Source organism: Musca autumnalis, unplaced genomic scaffold (genome assembly GCF_047663935.1).
Source record: "Musca autumnalis isolate F117 unplaced genomic scaffold, ASM4766393v1 scaffold_5, whole genome shotgun sequence".
Lineage (NCBI taxonomy): Eukaryota > Metazoa > Arthropoda > Insecta > Diptera > Muscidae > Musca > Musca autumnalis.
In genome coordinates this window covers 149979573-150003284 of record NW_027412088.1, presented here as the reverse complement: position 1 = coordinate 150003284, position 23712 = coordinate 149979573, and the positions used below count along the sequence as shown (strand labels likewise).

General features: G+C 31.4%; 1 long non-coding RNA gene across 2 annotated transcripts in view; it reads left to right on the top strand.

The window, feature by feature from the left end:
• LOC141406731 (uncharacterized) overlaps window positions 1-23712 on the top strand; it is a 470067-nt gene that overhangs the window by 426290 nt on the left and 20065 nt on the right. Inside the window, exons 11-12 of one of the 2 annotated variants that reach the window (XR_012413496.1) lie at window positions 1582-1721; window positions 5565-5589. This is a non-coding gene — a long non-coding RNA (uncharacterized lncRNA). The remainder of the gene's footprint in view (window positions 1-1581; window positions 1722-5564; window positions 5590-23712) is intronic. The other variant, XR_012413497.1, reaches the window with a different exon arrangement.

The window sequence follows — 23712 nt, the reverse complement described above, 5'->3', positions numbered from 1 at the left end:
GTCTTCACCATGCGGTTCACGAGCCCTTACTGTGTGAACACACACAATCTAATTTGTGGTAAGTTGCAACGTAAATCTCACCACCGATCATCTTCTTTGTTTTCTAACAAGAAAGCAATAACTTAACGCACATGATGTTTATCAAGAGAGGGAGTGACAATCTCGTGTGTGTGCCCTACACAAACGGAGCGTTTGCATTTGTAGTTGTTGGTGAGCTCTGCTCTAAACCAGTGCCGACCAAGAAGAGCGAAGCCATAAATGTGAATGTGAATGTATTCAAAACATTGGCAATTTATGACCGTGTGTTAGTAAGATTGTATGCACAAATCAAAACAATTGCTCTCTCTTGCACGCTCTTTCTGTGCGTTCGGATCGCATGTGTGTGAATTGCCGAAAATCTTCGTAACCAGCGACAAATGGCTGTTCGGCACTGCTCTAAACCAGCGCCGACCATAGGAATACAAACAAAACGAATGCATGTGTGAATGTATGAGTGAATAAAACAACAACCAAATGATGTTTCTTTTTTGTTCACGCATAGTGTACGTGAGGAAGAAAAGCAAATGCAAAGACAACTCAATGGGATCGCTAAGTATACTGTTGCAAAAAAGAGCAGCTCTGCTCTAAACTCAATTTCTGTATCAAAAGGATCCTACGTCACCCTCTGGTTATGAGTTTACGATTGGGCGTCGACAAGAAATATTTTAACAAAGCTACGACGTGTCGTTTATATAGACGTTTTCCTTATTATAAACCCTTTGATATTCACAGCAGAGGCTTATTGTGTTTAGATCACTGCCGACCAAGAAGAGGGCACACAAAATCTCAATATTGGCAACTTTTGACAGTGTGTTAGTAAGGTTGTAAGCACGCCTGCTGCAAAACAAAAACAAATCAAGACATTTGGTTTCTTTTGTGTGCTCTTTCGTTGCGTTCGGGTCGTGTGTGTGTGAATTACCGAAAAACTTCGTAACTTCAACAATACCAAAGAACGGCATTGGTTTAGATACGAATCAGAAGGTCGCATGTTCAATTCACTTCCTCAGTTCTGTTAATATAATGAATGTTTTTTTTTTTAACTTATTTGTCGACTTAACTACTTATTTCGAATGACAAACCCTTTTTAAAATAATGGTTTAGCAGGTTGCTTGTGGCTACCAAAAGCTACTGTACAAAGACTATTTAGATTTTTTGCGGGAATTCGATTCCTATCTATATTTTTTTCAAATTTCCAAGCCAATAGGCGCTTAAATTTAAATGTCCCTCCACTCACCAAACTCCTTCTATTTATATGCAATATCATCAAAACAATTTCCTTCTTCCATTTCACGATTGTGCCATAAAAAACAACCATCGAAATAAATTTCTAAGCGAAATTGATTTATATGGGTTACGTGTGGTATGGTACTAAGAAAACAACTCTAAAAACAAATAATAAAAATTCACCTCTTCAAGTGAATTTTATGACAGGAAATATACAAAAAATACCCATAAATATAAATAAAATGCAAACAACTTAAATTGTCGATACTGCATACTAATATCTTTCGAAATGTTCTTGTCTTTTTTATATCATTATAGAATTCAATGCGTTTAATGTTGGCAAATTGCACAAAATATACCGAATAACAAATATATCCGAAGTACACTGAAAGGCATCGATTCACGTAAGAAAAACAACGAAACAGCTGACGTTTACTCGTGAACCTGATGATATAATGGTGAGCATTACTTTTAAATATATCATTAAAACACCAAAAAGAACACACATAAGCTTACGCAGGTTTTGATGCCATCAGCTGTTACTCTTATGAAAGAATGAATGATGGCAATAACATATCAAAAACTTACAGAAACATTATGTTTTATTAACGACTTCCCATATCCTTTATAAGGCCATTCAATATTGTCTATTCGTTTGTCTGGCTGTCATACACATATTTCTTGTGAAACATCAGCACACAGAAAAACAATGACTTATTATCACATCTACACATTTACAATGTGAACGTGGCCATAAAGTATGCTCTTTTTTTCCTGCATGCCTAAAGGCAACATATATTTTGATTAAGCATCAGCATTTCCTGTCTGTTTTCCCATTTTTTGATTCAAGAGTTTTTTTTGGCTGTAACATTGTTATTCATTTTGTGCACGCATCATTAAGTATTACCTAAAGCTCTTCTCAATGATATAAACAATGAAAGCATCAACTAGACAAATAACAGAGATTCATACAACGAGGTTAGAATAGTAATTGGGTTCCGATGTTATTTGTTGTTAATAATTTCATCTTACTACATAGCAAAGAATGAAGATATTTGTTAAACAGCTGTAACAATAGATTATATTCGCATGAAAGTATGCAACATTCATTTAGTCAGTATTTTACCAAATGTAAGTATGCATAACAAATAGAAATTACAGTTTATAGTTTCTACACGATGAAAACTAAGAACTATTTAATTAAATTTTTAAGAACCGTGCAATGGTTCCACTTTGTATAAGGAACTACAAGAATAGCAATTCAACAAACATTTGGTAGACACATGAGCCGAATAACCCATTACTTGTTAAACAGCTGTAATAATAAATTATAATCGCCTGAAAGTATGCAGCATTCATTTAGTAAATACATACTTAACGCATTTTACATTAAGGATGTTTTATAAAACATGCATCATTTATGTTGTCAATTCCATACAATATCTGTCAAATAAATTAAGTAAACACCCAAAAACACCTGTTTTAAGGGCAAGTGTAAAATGTGTTTTAATCCATAACAAATAGAAATAATTTTTATCATTTCTACACGAAGAAAACCTTCGCTTTTTTGAAGATTTTTAATCACATTCTTCTGCTGAATTTGCTGTTAATTAGAATTTGTGTTCCCAGAAGATAGAAAATTCACTTGCAAAAAACTAGCCATATCCAGGTTTTAGTCTAGCACCCACGAACCGGTATTACCCAATTTTATATATTTCAAAGGTTTTTTTTTGTCAAATTTTCTAACCGAGAATGGTCCCGGTGCGCCTAAACTAACTTACACCTGGGAAGTTGTTGTAAGATTCTGCACCCCTAACGAATACCAATTTTCAGCAATTTCGGTGGAATATTGAGGCCACAACTTTCAAAATACCGAAAACTGGGATGGGCCGTTCTATGGGTGCTATATGAAGGCGTGGGCCTATACCAACATGTTTAAAGGGCCACAACCTTCAAAATACCGATATTTGGGATGTACCGTTTTATGGAGGCTATACGAAAGCGTAGATTATATCGACAAATTTAAAGAGGAAAGTTGAATGCCGCCAATGAAGACTAAATACCAAATTTCAGGAATTTCGGTGGAATATTGAGACCACAACCTTCAAAATACCGAAAATCGGGAGGTACCTTCTATGGGGGCTATATGAAGGAGAGGACATACACTTACAAATTTCAGGTGGAAAGTTTTACACCCCCAACGAAGACTAAATACCAAATTTCAGTCATTTCGATTAAATATTGTGACCATACCCTTCAAAATACAGAAAATCGGGAGGTACCGTTCTATGGGGGCTATATAAAGGAGTAGACCTTTAACGACAAATTTCATATGGAACGTTAAATAACCCAAATGAAGACCAAATACCAGATTTCAGACATTTCGGTGAATTATAATGCCCTCAACCATCAAAATATCGAAAATCGGGAGGTACCGTTCTATGGGGGCTATATGAAGGTGTGGGCCTATACCGACAAATTTCTGGGGAAGAGTTTTATGCCCTCCAACGAAGATTAAGTACCAAATTTCAGCCATGTCGCTGTGGTAATGAATCAAAAACTTTCAAAATACCGAAAATCGGGTGGTAGCGTTGTATGGGGGCTATATCAAAACGTGGATCGATATAGCCCATTTGCAACACCAAACATCCTAGGAGTAATAGAAACTTCCGTACCAAATTACAAAGTTCTATCTTAAAAATTGCGAGCTGTATCTTGATTTTAACAGACGGACAGACGGACATGGTTATATCGACTTAGAATTTTACCCTGATCAAGAATATACATACTTTATTTACATTTCCAAGCAAAATCTTGTAAACCTAAAAATATGAACTTGGAAAATTAACAATATGAAGTGTCTTTCATCAGTTAAGATATTCTACACCTCCAAGTATATTCTACTCCTCCAAGGAATAAGCCGTAATGTAGAGGAAGAGCTTAGTTCCTTTATAATTGTTTTTATTCAATTTGTTCACATTTACCAATAAAACATACCTAAATGACTTTTCACATTTCAGAGTATTTTATTTGTCTAGCATCAATAGGCAACACATACACTTCGGACGTAAATCATTCGAATGGCTATGGCATTTATTTCAACTTTCAGTTGTACACACGTTTCACAGACATAACGTGCCAACAGAATATTGTAGTCACAAATTTATGTAGTTTTTTTCTGCTTCTCATGGACAAATTTAAGAAGATGGGAACAACCACTTTTTATCAATTGACTATGTTTTCGTTCAAGATATTTCTTTAAGTATCTGTTGTTTGCAGGATTACTGGTAGTCGGAATCATATTTATGAAAATTATGTCATTCATTCGTTTTTTAAATAAATAAAGAATTAAAGCTTTGTTTCAGAACTAAAAAGTTTTTACAATTTTTACGACTTTTACACATTTTACCAGAAAACCCGTTCCCGTACACAAAAAGGTCTAAAATGTTCACTTCTCTTTAAACAAAAATGGCGCTGAATGACGCTCTCTTTAAAAACTTTTTACTCGACAAATTTGAGCGCGTAAAAAATAGTAACATGGATGCCGGCGCCTGATTGGCTGGTACGCCGACTTTGACATTTGTTCCAGCTTTTTTGACGTTTTTTCCATTTTTGCGTTCCCGAACATTTTGAAAAAACTTTTGTGTGACAACAAATTTTCTCTCTTTCTCTCTTTTACGAGTTTTACTATTAAAAAGTACGGGAACAAAGCATAAGTTGTCTAACTAGTTTTAGTTCGAATGCCGACCAAACAACCCAAGATTCCTTGCCAAGGGAAATAATAGTCACTTCATAAAAAATAAGATTAGGATAGTAGCTTTAGTTAGTAGTTTTTTCTGCTTCTCAAATTTAAGAAGATGGGAACAACCACTTTTCATCAATTGACTATGTTTTCGTTCAAGATAATTCTTTAAGTATCTGTAGTTTGCAGGATTATTGGGAGTCGGAATCATATTTAGGAAAATTATGTCATTCATTCGTTTTTTTAAATAAATAAAGAATTAAGTTGTCTAACTAATTTTAGTTCGAATGCTGACCAAACAACCCAAGATTCCTTGCCAAGGGAATTAATAGTCACTTCATAAAAAATAAGATTAGGATAGTAGCAGATCCTTTCACTTTATAACAAATTATACATCTTGGTATGCTTACTCCTTTTATGTTAACTTAGGCTTAGGTTCTTATTAAAGTATATTCATCCTCTTCTCCCTGTTCATATTATTACATTAATTTAAGATTCTATCATAAATATACAAATATTTTTCTATAATTTAAATTTCTTTATTATTTATTTTTTCCAGACAACAAAATAAATTATACCCCCTGGTAAGTGTGTGTATGCAACTACAACATTATTACAAACATATTTATTTAAAAACATAATTTTCTTTGACAAACAAACGCCAATTGTTTATTTACGTCTACGTTGAATATGAAAACATAAATATACATGTATGTTCATATGTATGTATATTTGTTTGTCCATACACGTATTTACGCAATGAATTCATTTAGATTATAATTTTATGATAATAAATATAAAACATATTATATAAATATATACATTTTGCATGTGTTAGTGAAGTGTGTTAACCCAGCAAACCAATCGTACCTACATGGTAACGAAATCGGTACGAAATTCGGACGCTACGTCAGATGTCGGATCCGAAATCGTACCGATATCTTAACGAAAGTTGTATGAAGTGGTTGATTTCGGAACGAAATGTCGGAGCGGAATCGGATTGAATTCGTTTCGATTTAGAACTGAAATCTGAAGAAAATCTTTGGGAAATTCGGAAGGGCAATTTTTTCTTCGAATCTTCGTAAAGATTTCTGAACGATTGGGAATAATGTCGTATGAAAATCGGGGGTACCATCCGAATTTTCGTAAAGATGAATATCGAATAATGTCCTATGAATATCGAAAGAAAGAATTTTTCTTTGACGCATTTTCTGTTGATCAATTTTTCTTTATGGTTTTTTTTGGAAGATTGTAATTTCTAATGTTTCAAATTATTTTCACTGTTGTTATAATTTTGTAAACTTTGTGTACGAATATGTTCAGCACTAGCCTGAAATTATTATATATTGCATTTATATTTAAAACATTAAAAATTGTATATGCGTAATTTCATAACGACATATGGTTTGCTGGGAACATATTATGTGTATTAGGGTAGAGTTGTGAATTAAATAGTAAAGAAATAATGGAAAATCCAACAGACAACTTGTTGGAACACAAAATACAAAGTTTTTTTTAAATACTCTGCTATTGTTAACATAATGCGGTTACCACCGTGGTGCAAGGCCCACGCGCCTTGGCAACAACACAGTTTCAACGGTGACAAATATACTCCTCAAGATAATGTTAGCGAGATATCCTGAGTATTTCTCGCATTTTGAAATCGGCTTTAAAAAGTAGGTCCCTTTTGATAGAGCAAAATTAATCGGATATATTAAGTGGATATATTGCCCATCCATAACATGGACTTTCCATCGTATTTTTTAATCCACCTCAGCAAAAATCATCAGTAATTTGTTCATGGGGCATTATTATAAAACCTCCTATCCTCGTAGCAATGTCATATAATTTGATATGACTAGCTATAGTTCGTGGATCTGACTCTTATAAACTTACTAAACCCTGAAGTTTAAAGTGCCTTGAAATAATAACAATTTTATTATTTCGGAATGCTATTTCATATTACTTACTTAGGTGGCTCGATACAAAAATTCGGCTTATAACGGGTACGCACTCCTTTCTTTGGCCGATCAACTTGCCGAGCTAGTGGGAATGTTGTTGGCCAAAGTAGTTCCACCTAAAAGAACATCCTATCTGCGGAGGCCAGTTCTATCGACTACGGAAAATTGTCGGTTTATTGGTGATTGATTGGTTGGTCAGATTGCTCTGGCATCAAGGAGTTGTTTGCTTTCGCTGAGGCCGCCGCCAGTGGTAACAAGTTTGACACCCGAGAAGCTGTACTCGGCACCAGCAGAAGTAGCTGAGGCTCAGGGCCACCATTAGTTCAGCAGGGATTGTAGTTGTCGGTTTTGTTCGGCCACACTGTGCTTGACAACTACTAAGCGGGGTACATAATAATCTCTAATGTTCGGTTATGATAAGGCATTGGTGAAATTGACATATCAAAGCATTGGTGTAAATGACATGCTTTGGATCCGAAAATGATTAGCATCTTTTGGGGTCCACGCTCATATAAAATTCATCGATGAAGATGATAAAAAGATGACATGCCAGATCACTTGCACCCATGATTGAATGGCATCTTTGGCATCGAACATTTTTCTGGGATGATACTAGTGAATGATTTTTCGATATATCCACCTAAAATTGATGCTGACATTATGAAGCCGGAATTTCGGGTTTTTTTTGATTTTTTTAATAATCCGGACGCGTAATCGGATTATTCCAAACTCGTAATCGGATTATAGAACTCGTAATTCTACGTCGTTTAATGTATATCTCATGAGTGTGCTCCTTACAGTATCCTAGTAATTGGAGCTTAAAACAACTAATTTTCGCGTTTAAAATTTAAAAATGTAATTCAATTTCCTTTTAACGCAACGTGAATTTAGTTTTTTTGCGTGACGGATCTAATGAGCCCTTCCGCGATCGAATCCATCCACTAAAACCGCAGATATAGATACCTTGGAAATAGGAAAATCAGCAAAAATATAATTTGACAAATCCGCGTACTAAACCGCGATTTTCTTTTAGATAAATGGAATCCTTTATACGCGTTTATAATATTTACGAACATGTTGCAGACTATTTTGATTTTGGCGTTTCTTTGGAAAAGCCGAAAAGTGAGTGTGATTATCATTCATGATATTGGTAGCGATCAGTAAAATTTTGCAACACTGTCAGTTCGTTTTGAAAAACATTACTCTCCGTAATAGAGGGTAATAAATGAAGTTGAGCCATTGAGCCTGGTCAAATTGGCTAAAATTTGACGTAAAAGGTTCGACGTTTTTAGTTGCATTTTCTGACCGAATCAAATATAATTCGGCATTTAGAGTTCCTGGTGATCAGAAAACTTATCTTCCAAAAATTTTGGACATAGGTCCATGTTTTAGGATAGACCCATATAAACAGTACAACCTAATTTGAGGTATCTTGAAGTTTTTAGCCTCATTTTCACTAAATTTGGCAGTTGAGGTTTGCTTTGTGGTCAGAAAAATTCTCTACTACAAATTTTTGACATACATGCATATGTCTATGTTTTGATATAGCTCCCATATGTATAGCAGTACCACAAGTTTACAGTAATTTTCAATATTTATATAAATTATCTCTTTGAATTTACTGTAGTTTGGAATTTAAGGTTCAAAATTGTCAAAAACAAACTTCTTCATCACGGTCCACGCCCCCATAAGTCTGTTGCGCCTGTCTAAGGTATCTTTAAGTTTTTGTCTAAATTTTCAGTCTAAATTGGGGTAAATTAGCATTAAGAGTTCGTTGTGACCAAACCCTTTCGAGAGTCTTTCAAAATTCTATATTTTATCCTTATTAGAAATCATTTAAACCTATGAGTCCCTTTTGCCTTAGAAAATTCATCCCCACTTTACCTTAATATAAATTTATTTTTATTTTTACAATACCTCTCTTTTTATACCTTGTGGGGAATGAAACAAAAACATCCACACAAATGTAAGGACGTGTGTATGTATGTACGTGTGTATCTTGTACTAAAAACGTACAACAACATAAATTGCATATTTGACCAACTGGTCAACCATAAATGGGACCAGAACGACGAATATTATATTTATGACAATATAATGTGCGGCAATGATAATGGCGATAATACAACATCATGCTATTCTTATTATTCCAAACACACACACACACGAACACAGCATATGTGCATGTGATCATGTGTACAAGAGTGTGTGTGTGTGCATAGTTAATGTTATGTTGTTTGTCTGTCGTTACCATAATCTTGCGGATATACAATTAAATGCACATGTGACATTTTTCAAAAATTTTCGACAATAAACAAAAATATACAGAAGTATGTATGTCGGTCGTAGTGTACCATTTTTAATTATCTTTTGCGTAATTTGTGACATTTTTAGCCAGTGGGGCCAATACCTACCTATCGACAAAACTTTTCATATTTTATCAGAAATTTTAATAGGGTTTTTGGCATTATTATCTGTCAGGCAAAATTCAATGGTATGCTGCTGATTTTAATGGCGAAGCTATAAAATTAGTTAATTAAAATGTATTGGTGGATTTTAAAGAGTCACATTAACTGTGGAAATAATTTCCGGCAGGCTTATCTGGTGTCGGTCATTTTGTGTGAAAGTGGATTTAAGGAAATTCTTCCTTTCCCATTTTCTCCCATAAATGTAAAAATTTTTTATACTGTGTCCGACTCCCGAAAGCACCTTATAAAAAATTTAACAAGTTCGGACCGACCGAACTTGTTATACCTTCCACCACGAGTTGTATTGAAATAAAACGGAACAATTAGTTTCCTTTTGTTTATGAAGAAGACTAAATACCAAGTATCAGCGATTTCGGTAAAACAATGTCGCTATAACCATCAAAATACCAAAAATCAAGAAGTACGCTTCAATAGGGGTATAAGAAGGCGTAGGCCTATACTGATAATCCTTTTCTGGAATACTAAATAACAAATGTCAGTCATTTCGGTGGAATATTGACATCACAACCTTTAAAAATAAGAAAATCGGGAGGTACCTTTCTATCGAAACGTGGACCTGTACCGACGAATTTCAGTTGGAAAGGTTTTTACCTCCAACGTAGACTAAAGACCAAATGTCAGCCATTTCGGTGAAATTTTGCGGCCGAAACCTTTACAGTACCGAAAATTGGGAGATACCGTTTTATGGGGGCTGTATGAAGGAGTGGACCTATACAGACAAATTTCTTGGGGAAAGTTTTATACCCCCAACGAAGAGTAAGTACCAAATTTCAGCCATTTCGGTATAATTATGAGGTTTAAACCTTCAAAATACCGAAAATCGGGTGGTACCGTTTATGGGGGTTATATCAAAACGTGAACCTATGCCGACGAATTTCAGTCGGAAAGGTTTTTACCTCCAACGTAGACTAAATTCCAAATTTCGGTGTGTAATTATTGCCACAACCTTCAAAATACCGAAAATGGGAAGGTACCGTTCTATGGGGGCTATATGAAGGCGTGGACCTATACCTACAAATTTCAGGTGTAGCGTTTTATACCCCAAAGGAAGTCTAAATACCGAATTTCAACAATTTCGGTGGAATATTAATGCCACAAACTTCAAAATACCGAAAATCGGGAAGTACGGTTCTATGGGGGCTATATGAAGTCGTGGATATATATCGACAAATTTCATATGAAAAGTTTCATACCCCAACGAAGACTAAATACCAAATTTCAGCCATTCCGGAGGAATATTGAGGCCACAACCTTTAAAATACCGAAAATCGGGGGTACCGTTCTATGGGGGCTATATGAAGTCGTGGATATATATCGACAAATTTCATATGAAAAGTTTCATACCCCAACGAAGACTAAATACCAAATTTCAGCCATTTCGAGGGAATATTGCGGCCAAAACCTTTAAAATACCGAAAATCGGGTGTACCGCTCTATGGGGGCTATATGAAGTCGTGGACATATACCGACAAATTTCATATGGAAAGTTTCATACCCCCAACGAAGACTAAGTACCAAATTTCAGTCATTTCGCTATGATAATGAGGCTAAAACCTTCAAAATAACGAACAATCGGGTGGTTTCGTTCTATGGGGACCATATCAAAACGTGGACCTATACCGACGAATTTCATTCGCAAAGGTTTTTACCTAAAACGTAGATAAAATTCCAAATTTCATACATTTCGGTGTTTAATTGTGGCCACAACCTTCAAAATACCGAAAATGGGGAGGTACCGTTCTATGGAGGCTATATGAAGGCGTGGACCTATACCTACATATTTCAGGTGTAGAATTTTATACCCCCAATGAAGACTTAATACCAAATTTCAACAATTTAGGTGGAATATTGATGCCACAAACTTCAAAAAACCGAAAATCTGGCGGAACTTAACCTAGCCGATATCACATGATCCCTGAAGTTTCCAGTTTTCCAAAAAAGTCTTATAAAGGGTGCCTTCTATATGTAATCAGATTATGCAGCCTTCAATATCCAAATTAATTTTTTTTTTTTTTTTGATAAAATATTTTTTTTAATTCCATTTCCACCTGCAAAAACATCACCCAAAAAATATTCTTTAATCCCCGCATATAAAATTGACTTTAAACAATATCCTTAACAAGACCAAGGCGAAACACTTTATCCACATAGCAGAGAAGAAAAACCAAACACAACAAGTAATAAAATGCCGGTCACTTGGTAAAGAGGGCTACTTCTCCTCCCCGCAAAAGTTAAGCCACCTGAATTTCGACTATCACAACCATAAGTCCTAATAACTGCTCTATATGGCATGGCACAGATAACAAGTTAAGAAAAACATACTGCAAAAATACAAAAAAGAACAGCAGGATATCCATGGAATTTTAACACTCTCAAACACACACACGCGCACGCTACAAATTCAAATGACCAAAAAACTCCTCGAAATGGCATTGGCATGAATTGAACCCCAACATGTTATACAACATGAAAATTTCAAGATTTATGACCAACATTTTTCATATGCGGCGTCCATTGAAATCACATTTAAAATCGAAGAATTTATTCTTACATTCACACTCGCAATCACACACAAACACACATTAATACAGATTTTACAATAACTTACTGCCCGAACAGTTGTGTTTGGTTGTATGGAAATTAATGGGATATTGCAAAAATTTTTAAAATGACTTTAACGATGTTACGAGGGGAGGTACTCGTGTGTGAGAACATGGGAAATAAATTAGTTTGGAAAGTTCTCCATGTTATTTTAGCCTGTTGCAGCTGGCTTGATATGGTTACCAAGGATTTCAGAAGTGAAGAAACTTTATAGACCTCCAATTAGGTTTCATTTTGCAAATCATAATAAGGCCCAAAGTCAGAAAGAAGCTCACTAAGTAGCCTTAGTAGACGTGCAATTTTAATTCTTAAAGACACCATATAAATGGCTTTATGGACTTCCGATCTGAATTACCTGAATGGGCGCGATATGTATTTGATAAGGATGTCTTTTAAGCCACAGAACTGCAAAGACCTCCAGCACAAGCTCGCAACGCACCCATGTAAAGAAAAATAAGAAGTCACAAGTAAAACAAGTAAAAAATCGTTTACCTCGGCCTGGCCGAAATTGTTATACCCTCCACCTTTATGGTATATTCTGAACTAAAATGGAGTAATTAGTTACCTTCGACGAACGGATAATACCCCTTATATCGTCGAAAGTGTATCTAAAATGCCTTCAATGAGATGGTACCTTTATATGGAAGCTATATCAATGTGTTGGTCTATGTTGAGAATTTTTAGTGTAGACGTTTTGTGACCACTAAGAACCTTACATGTCAAATTACTAGAGTTGTGTCAAAGGAACTATATGGAACTATCTAGTTCACTTTATAGTTCCAATGACCCACATTTTTTCTTTGAACAAACTGTTTTGTGACTTTTGTGACTTCTCAAATGTCAAATAACCGGTAAGTCGGTCAAAATATGTAGCTAAAATCCTTAAAATACCTAAAATCGGGTAGTACCGTTATATTGGGGCTATACCCAAACATGGATCTATGTTGATAATATACTTTGTGTGATCTAAAATGTCTAAAATGGGATCTAAATAAGTATATCCCGTCTTAGAATATGGCTGCTTGGATGGGTTGTAACCGTTACAGCTACTGGAGTTAATTAAGTATGTTTGGCAGGGCAGTTGAAAATCTGCAGTGTGTCGTGCGGCCTTAGGCCGCATGCTGGGCTGATGTTTCGCACGGTGTCATCAATCCTTGCCCTATAGGAATATAGACGGCTGCAGCATCCCGAATGTAGTTGAACCAAACGCCTCAGGTTTGTCGTAGCAGCTAAGGCTCCTGGTGTACTACCGCCTTCACACTATAGTTATTTATTGCATCTGTGTAAATTCTATTTTGACCTGCGTGGTAGACTTGCTGAACAAGGGGTTCTTTCTTGTAACATAGCAGCTCTCTTTCTAGACAATGAAGATCGCTCTTGACATGCCTGGTTGGTTGGCTGCCGGCTAGGGACTTGAGTACATTGATCCTACATCTCAGCTTGTCGCCGATAAATGTCTAATGTGGCCCCTAGAATCTTGGGGTAGTTTGTGGTCGGAATTCTGCTACCATCGACTATGACATTCAGATCAGTGCTCATCTCTGCAGCCCATGTGCAGAACAGAGTGACCCTAGATTAAGTAGCTGATATTTTCATATTCCCCACTTGGCAAAAGGTTGTAAGATACGAAAAATAGGAGTTCAACAATTCACAAATGACATCAGGGAAGATACCTGACGCCAAGATCATACAATCATCCAAATAAGTTACGATCTCAATGTGGTCTGGAGGGTGGAATACAGGATAGGTACAGCTTAAACAGTTCCGGAGATATCACCGAACCTTGGGGCGAGAGTTCCAGACTACTACCAGACTTGGACTTTTTGTTCCTGAAATCCATGTTCGTGGTGCCCACACATATAATAAATTATCCAACGATTCAAACTTGGTGGGAGGGTAGTCTGCTCAATGTCTTCAAAGAGTGTGGAGTGCTTAACAGCATCAAAGGGTTTTGGTAAATAGAGCGCCACCAAAACTGTCCTACCGAGCGGCTTGTTCTGGTCAAGTTGTCCACTGGTGTGAATACAGATGGTGTGCAGCGCTGTTGTAGTTCTGTGCAGCTTACGGAACCCATGCTGATTTTCAGCAACTGGATAGATATTTCTGATACTGAGGATAATTAAAACCTCAAGAGACTTCGCCACGCGCAACGCGAAATGTGTCTGTACGATCTACCATTGCTGGCATCCTTACCTAGATTCAGTAGAGGGATAACTCTTTTCCAAACTGAATAGGATGAGAACTTTTGTAAGATACTCAACTACCGTCTTATCCGGCTGTTTCCGCATTACCATGGAGACTCCATCACCGCCCAACGCTTTTCATGATTTAACCCTCCTGATGGCAGTTGCAACATCATCCACTGTTGCTGTGTTTCGCATCGTGACAGGACGAGATTTAATGCAACCTTCTACTCTTCCCCTGTCACTCCAGGGTGCTCGATAAACTGTCGATTAAAATAACTTGCTCACCGCAATGTTGCATCTATTCAGTTGCTTTTGCCACTTATTCCCCTTGTGCTCCACGACTAACCTATTAACTTCCAGTGTCAGCTGTCTAACTCTCTAGCGCCTTTCTACTACCCGGACATCTGAAGGGTTGTGCAGATCTTTGAAGCGGCGATTTAAGAACTCTCTGAAAATAGGCCAATTGGCGTTTCCATGATAGATGAAAGTGCGGCGTTCAGATGTGTTGAAATTGGGCGGTCTGCTGATGGAGACAATTATGGGGTGATAGTCTGTCCTAGGAGAAACGACAGATGGCCAGGTGACGTCGTTTGTCAGGCCAGCTAACACGATGAATATATCTGGCGAACTATGACACTCTCCGATAATTCTGGTAGATGCGTCCTCATTGACCGTGCAAAACGTTGAGCTATAAATCTGCTCAGCCGGCACTATACCCCTCTGATCGTTTCCGAGGACCGAATGTCACAGCTCATGATGAGCATTACCATTCATTCTCGGTACGATGTACCCATCACAACACTGTAAGCTGCAGTTATTGGTGAGCTTGGTTTCCTACACCGCCGCGACTTTGATATTCCTCCGACTCATACAGTCCACTATTTCCTCGATCTTACCTCTGAGTCCATTAGATTTAAATTGCAATAAGGTTGGTTTTAAGTGCTCCCACATGGACGAGTCCAAAGCAATCCCTGAGAAGCAGAAATCAGAAATCTATTTCAACTCACCGAAGTTTGAGTGTGGTGGATGCGGATGTGACAACCAGGGCACATCCGTATTGTTCCTGGTATCATTCAGGTGTTCAGGAATAGAATTGTATTGTGATTGTATTTGGGATATTGGTGTAAATTGAAAACTTTTTCGAGGAGACTTTTTAAACCGAAGTATCTGATGTCATCTAATTTCTTTGTAAAACGTGACTTAAATCTACTTGTATTTTGTCAATTTCCATAAGGAATTACATTCAAGAGGGGTAATTGAACGAGTCTTTCTTAACAGTATTTAATATCAGATCCGGATTTTCAGTATTTTGAAGGTTGCTGGTTCAATATCCTACCGGAATGGCTGATAGTAGGCATTAAGTCTTCGTTGGCGTTTTCATATAGCCTCCATATATATCGGTATTTTGAAGGCTGTGGCATCAATATCCCACCGAAATGGCTACCGCCTTTATCATACTGCTTTTAATAAAGAAAATCTCACTTGGTATGTATAGTATGTATTTTTCTTTCATGCATACGCTCACATCACTAAATTCCTTTTCCGAAAAAAAACAACGAACGTTAAGCTTCCCAAAACATGAAGCTATTTAAACCATAACCCAGCAAGCATTTTCTATCGCCCATTACCCGAAGCAGTCACTCCCGGGCGATAGAAACACACATCCGCGATATCGCATTCTAATTGATGTAGGCACACCGTACGGGAAGAAATGAACCACGCATTCGTTTCCTCATAAAAATATCGCCATCGTGACTCTCGACTCTGGACTAAAGCGATTCTTTCAAAGACAACGCATGAGACACATTTATGAGGAAACGAGTGCGTGGTTCATTTCTTCCCGTACGGTGTGCCTACATCAATTAGAATGCGATATCGGGGATGTGTGTTTCTATCGCCCGGGAGTGACTGCTTCGGGTAATGGGCGATAGAAAATGCTTGTTGGATATAGTACCTTTAGGCGACAAATAAGTACATTGTTTGAAAGATATTGTATATTTTACCATAAAATAGTGGCAATGACCAATAAATAAATAAATAAATAAATAAATAAATAAATAAATAAATAAATAAATAAATAAATAAATAAATAAATAAATAAATAAATAAATAAATAAATAAATAAATAAATAAATAAATAAATAAATAAATAAATAAATAAATAAATAAATAAATAAATAAATAAATAAATAAATAAATAAATAAATAAATAAATAAATAAATAAATAAATAAATAAATAAATAAATAAATAAATAAATAAATAAATAAATAAATAAATAAATAAATAAATAAATAAATAAATAAATAAATAAATAAATAAATAAATAAATAAATAAATAAATAAATAAATAAATAAATAAATAAATAAATAAATAAATAAATAAATAAATAAATAAATAAATAAATAAATAAATAAATAAATAAATAAATAAATAAATAAATAAATAAATAAATAAATAAATAAATAAATAAATAAATAAATAAATAAATAAATAAATAAATAAATAAATAAATAAATAAATAAATAAATAAATAAATAAATAAATAAATAAATAAATAAATAAATAAATAAATAAATAAATAAATAAATAAATAAATAAATAAATAAATAAATAAATAAATAAATAAATAAATAAATAAATAAATAAATAAATAAATAAATAAATAAATAAATAAATAAATAAATAAATAAATAAATAAATAAATAAATAAATAAATAAATAAATAAATAAATAAATAAATAAATAAATAAATAAATAAATAAATAAATAAATAAATAAATAAATAAATAAATAAATAAATAAATAAATAAATAAATAAATAAATAAATAAATAAATAAATAAATAAATAAATAAATAAATAAATAAATAAATAAATAAATAAATAAATAAATAAATAAATAAATAAATAAATAAATAAATAAATAAATAAATAAATAAATAAATAAATAAATAAATAAATAAATAAATAAATAAATAAATAAATAAATAAATAAATAAATAAATAAATAAATAAATAAATAAATAAATAAATAAATAAATAAATAAATAAATAAATAAATAAATAAATAAATAAATAAATAAATAAATAAATAAATAAATAAATAAATAAATAAATAAATAAATAAATAAATAAATAAATAAATAAATAAATAAATAAATAAATAAATAAATAAATAAATAAATAAATAAATAAATAAATAAATAAATAAATAAATAAATAAATAAATAAATAAATAAATAAATAAATAAATAAATAAATAAATAAATAAATAAATAAATAAATAAATAAATAAATAAATAAATAAATAAATAAATAAATAAATAAATAAATAAATAAATAAATAAATAAATAAATAAATAAATAAATAAATAAATAAATAAATAAATAAATAAATAAATAAATAAATAAATAAATAAATAAATAAATAAATAAATAAATAAATAAATAAATAAATAAATAAATAAATAAATAAATAAATAAATAAATAAATAAATAAATAAATAAATAAATAAATAAATAAATAAATAAATAAATAAATAAATAAATAAATAAATAAATAAATAAATAAATAAATAAATAAATAAATAAATAAATAAATAAATAAATAAATAAATAAATAAATAAATAAATAAATAAATAAATAAATAAATAAATAAATAAATAAATAAATAAATAAATAAATAAATAAATAAATAAATAAATAAATAAATAAATAAATAAATAAATAAATAAATAAATAAATAAATAAATAAATAAATAAATAAATAAATAAATAAATAAATAAATAAATAAATAAATAAATAAATAAATAAATAAATAAATAAATAAATAAATAAATAAATAAATAAATAAATAAATAAATAAATAAATAAATAAATAAATAAATAAATAATTAAATAAATAAAACAAAAATTAAAATCGAAAATGTTTACATTTTAAAAGTCAAATTATATCATCATTATTTCATATTATTATTTTTTCTGCTTTTTATCATTCACAATTATTTAGTCACTGCACTTTTTTACATTTCAATTTATAAATGTTTAAATATTAAATTATTAATTTAATTTTTTCAATTTCACTTTTCCACGAACCTTTCGCACTTACAATATCAAACTGACTGATATTTTTCTTATTGTTGATATTTGCAAATACTTGGAGTAGCTGTAAAACTCTCATCTTATCTCTCTCACGAGAAGAAATAGTAAAACAATGTAAATTGTTTGTGTAAACAATCAAATGCAGAATTTTCATCTTCTTCTGTGACACTAGGTAGTTCTTGCAGATCGATCTAATTTGAACAGTAATACATTTGTTATTGTAAAATGATAAAGTATCGCTCTTTTATAGAAAAGAAGTTCAGAAAGCGATTACTTTTGGTAGAGGAAGTGAGTAAGTCACTTCCAAATGCTAGCTGGGAAAATACACATAACATTAACACAATAAAAAACGTCACAAACACATTTAACAATCAAAGAGAAAACCCTATGCCCCGCGTAAACCCTATCATGAGAAAGCAAAGGAGCAAGGCTTCTCGACTAAGCTAAAACAGATACAACGAAAATAATCATATGAAAACACATGCAAAAGGTTTATAAGAATGTGTGTGTGATAGTTGAATTTTTCCCATGAATAAAAAACAACGGATGATGTATGTTTACTGCAACACACGTACATGCACACATCCACACAATACAACCAAAAAGGGAAACAACAATGGCCCAAGGAATATGGCATTTTAGTTTTGTAGTCAACCAGCCAGCCATCTCACAACTACACTTTAGCAGATGCACATGAATGCATGCATTCCCAGCAAGCATTTTCTATCGCCCATTACCCGAAGCAGTCACTCCCGGGCGATAGAAACACACATCCGCGATATCGCATTCTAATTGATGTAGGCACACCGTACGGGAATATCGCCATCGTGACTCTCGACTCTGGACTAAAGCGATTCTTTCAAAGACAACGCATGAGACACATTTATGAGGAAACGAGTGCGTGGTTCATTTCTTCCCGAACGGTGTGCCTACATCAATTAGAATGCGATATCGCGGATGTGTGTTTCTATCGCCCGGGAGTGACTGCTTCGGGAAATGGGCGATAGAAAATGCTTGTTGGATATAGTACCTTTAGGCGACAAATAAGTACATTGTTTGAAAGATATTGCATATTTTACCATAAAATAGTGGCAATGACCAATAAATAAATAAATAAATAACTAAATAAATAAATAAATAAATAAATAAATAAATAAATAAATAAATAAATAAATAAATAAATAAATAAATAAATAAATAAATAAATAAATAAATAAATAAATAAATAAATAAATAAATAAATAAATAAATAAATAAATAAATAAATAAATAAATAAATAAATAAATAAATAAATAAATAAATAAATAAATAAATAAATAAATAAATAAATAAATAAATAAATAAATAAATAAATAAATAAATAAATAAATAAATAAATAAATAAATAAATAAATAAATAAATAAATAAATAAATAAATAAATAAATAAATAAATAAATAAATAAATAAATAAATAAATAAATAAATAAATAAATAAATAAATAAATAAATAAATAAATAAATAAATAAATAAATAAATAAATAAATAAATAAATAAATAAATAAATAAATAAATAAATAAATAAATAAATAAATAAATAAATAAATAAATAAATAAATAAATAAATAAATAAATAAATAAATAAATAAATAAATAAATAAATAAATAAATAAATAAATAAATAAATAAATAAATAAATAAATAAATAAATAAATAAATAAATAAATAAATAAATAAATAAATAAATAAATAAATAAATAAATAAATAAATAAATAAATAAATAAATAAATAAATAAATAAATAAATAAATAAATAAATAAATAAATAAATAAATAAATAAATAAATAAATAAATAAATAAATAAATAAATAAATAAATAAATAAATAAATAAATAAATAAATAAATAAATAAATAAATAAATAAATAAATAAATAAATAAATAAATAAATAAATAAATAAGTAAATAAATAAATAAATAAAAAAATAAAAAAATAAATAAATAAATAAATAAATAAATAAATAAATAAATTAATAAATAAATAAATAAATAAATAAATAAATAAATAAATAAATAAATAAATAAATAAATAAATAAATAAATAAATAAATAAATAAATAAATAAATAAATAAATAAATAAATAAATAAATAAATAAATAAATAAATAAATAAATAAATAAATAAATAAATAAATAAATAAATAAATAAATAAATAAATAAATAAATAAATAAATAAATAAATAAATAAATAAATAAATAAATAAATAAATAAATAAATAAATAAATAAATAAGTAAATAAATAAATAAATAAAAAAATAAAAAAATAAATAAATAAATAAATAAATAAATAAATAAATAAATAAATAAATAAATAAATAAATAAATAAATAAATAAATAAATAAATAAATAAATAAATAAATAAATAAATAAATAAATAAATAAATAAATAAATAAATAAATAAATAAATAAATAAATAAATAAATAAATAAATAAATAAATAAATAAATAAATAAATAAATAAATAAATAAATAAATAAATAAATAAATAAATAAATAAATAAATAAATAAATAAATAAATAAATAAATAAATAAATAAATAAATAAATAAATAAATAAATAAATAAATAAATAAATAAATAAATAAATAAATAAATAAATAAATAAATAAATAAATAAATAAATAAATAAATAAATAAATAAATAAATAAATAAATAATTAAATAAATAAAACAAAAATTAAAATCGAAAATGTTTACATTTTAAAAGTCAAATTATATCATCATTATTTCATATTATTATTTTTTCTGCTTTTTATCATTCACAATTATTTAGTCACTGCACTTTTTTACATTTCAATTTATAAATGTTTAAATATTAAATTATTAATTTAATTTTTTCAATTTCACTTTTCCACGAACCTTTCGCACTTACAATATCAAACTGACTGATATTTTTCTTATTGTTGATATTTGCAAATACTTGGAGTAGCTGTAAAACTCTCATCTTATCTCTCTCACGAGAAGAAATAGTAAAACAAACAAGGCTTCTCGACTAAGCTAAAACAGATACAACGAAAATAATCATATGAAAACACATGCAAAAGGTTTATAAGAATGTGTGTGTGATAGTTGAATTTTTCCCATGAATAAAAAACAACGGATGATGTATGTTTACTGCAACACACGTACATGCACACATCCACACAATACAACCAAAAAGGGAAACAACAATGGCCCAAGGAATATGGCATTTTAGTTTTGTAGTCAACCAGCCAGCCATCTCACAACTACACTTTAGCAGATGCACATGAATGCATGCATTACTTATAAGTGAGTTTAAAAACGTGAGTATATAGCAGACACACACTCATATACATATGGCTCATAATGCAAAATAATTGGCAACGACCAGAAACGACGAAACAACAACGACTACAATGGAATTTAAATTTGATTTTTATATACTCGACAAGCAACAACAACAAAAAAAAGTAAATGTTCTTGTTCTAGTAAAAATGCCAGGGAGGAGGAATTTGGGGGAATGGAACAACAAAAGAGGTGGACATAACACAGCCAGTAATACGGTCACAACATTGCCGAGAGTTTACTCGAAGAAAAAAAATGAGAACAAACTCGACAAGTCCAACTCGGGGCATAAAACGTAAGGCAACCAACCATTTATTCTATTATAGGCCCATTGTAGACTAACCAACCAACGAACCAACCAACAGCATGTCATCATTGTGGAATGGGAACAAGTGCAGAGTCTCGGACAACACGTTTGTTCTGTCGTTCGTCGTTGTTACATCAATTTACGAATCTCGCATAAAGAATGTAACCACTTATAGTGAATTTTTGTAGAGATTTGTTTTTGTTGTTTGTTTTCGTTTTTCTTTGTCGTTTTCTTTATTTGAAATATGTATTACGCACTATCGTGGAGGTAAAAGATTAGGAACATTAGGGAAGGTAACATATTTTGAGGATATATTAATATTCTGGCTTAATAAATGATATGAATAATTGGCGAAGGAACATGAGACAGATTTATCATAACATAACCAAGATGGTGTCCATTTCCAAGACATAGGTCTGATACTGCAGAGACTCGTTATTATACCAACTGTTAATTTCGGGTATGACTTCTTCGTAGAAAGGCTCTTCGTTTGGAGGAAATTGGAAACTTTACAGGTTTGTCTTATCCTGATAGCGTTGTTCTATCCTTGCCACTATAGCGTTGTCAAGTCCTTGCCATGTAGGAACTTAGACGGCTGCACCATCCTGAACGTAGTTGAGCCAAAACCACTCTGGTCTGCCTTCTTCATCTGCATAAGATAGGGGATGTACTCTGAGAACGGCATTCACATGATAATTGTTTATGGCATCTGCGACTTCATCTCAGTTTTTTATGGACGTAATGATAATGGACTATCAATAGTGGCCCCTACACAGGAGCCAATGCCCCGGGGACCGCTCTGGCATTACTTTGCATTCATAAACTGACAATTTCAGTTCTCACTTATTTTACTACTTCCCTGTCCATTCTGCATTAGCTATCTCAGAGAAGTCCTAAATAAAGTTACAATTTGCGGTCCTATCGTTGTTTATGCAAGCAGCGAGGCCATGTGCGTCAACCCGCAGAATCCTTATGAGAAACTACGTTCAGAGCCAGACCCGTATGAACCAGGACAAGCCTGGATCTTCACATCCACGTTGGTGGCGACAGAACTGAGAGCGTTCTTCAAAATTTCAAGTTCCATGATACTACAACCATCAGGCCAAGAGATCAATAAACATAAAATGGAGTGTTCTAGTATACCATAGTAAAGATCTTACTGGTCTCAATCTCAATATACATAAGGGCGAAAACTGCGTATTGTTTCTGCTGGAGTCAGGCTTGACGGCTCAAACCATGGTGCACAATTGCACGGGAGCAGCAACGTCATGCGTCGGCCAGCGCCACTTTTGGATTACCTAGAAAGTGGTTGCCCTCAAGAGCTTTCAGGTATATGTCATAGGCACCAATTTGAAGATCAACTATATGGGTTTCACTTCCCTATTTTTAGAGGGATGAAGTCTATATTTACCAGAAAAAAGTCTCCGGTCAGACTTTGTAGTTGACAATACTACCAGTTTTAATTCCATACAATTGAGGACTGGTCGCCTAGTGCCTTTTAAGTTAGGCACGATCAGTGTCTTCTCATTTAGATGGCCCACTGAAGACATGAGGAGGCACCCTGTTCCAGTTCTCGGGGTGCAATTCTGCTAGGTTTAAATATTCTTCCATAGCATTGCTCTATTGTATATTCGCGGACCATACTGGGGCCGCATAGCATACTACTACGCGTCAACAAGGTTTTTATCTGCTGCGGGCTAGGAGCTGC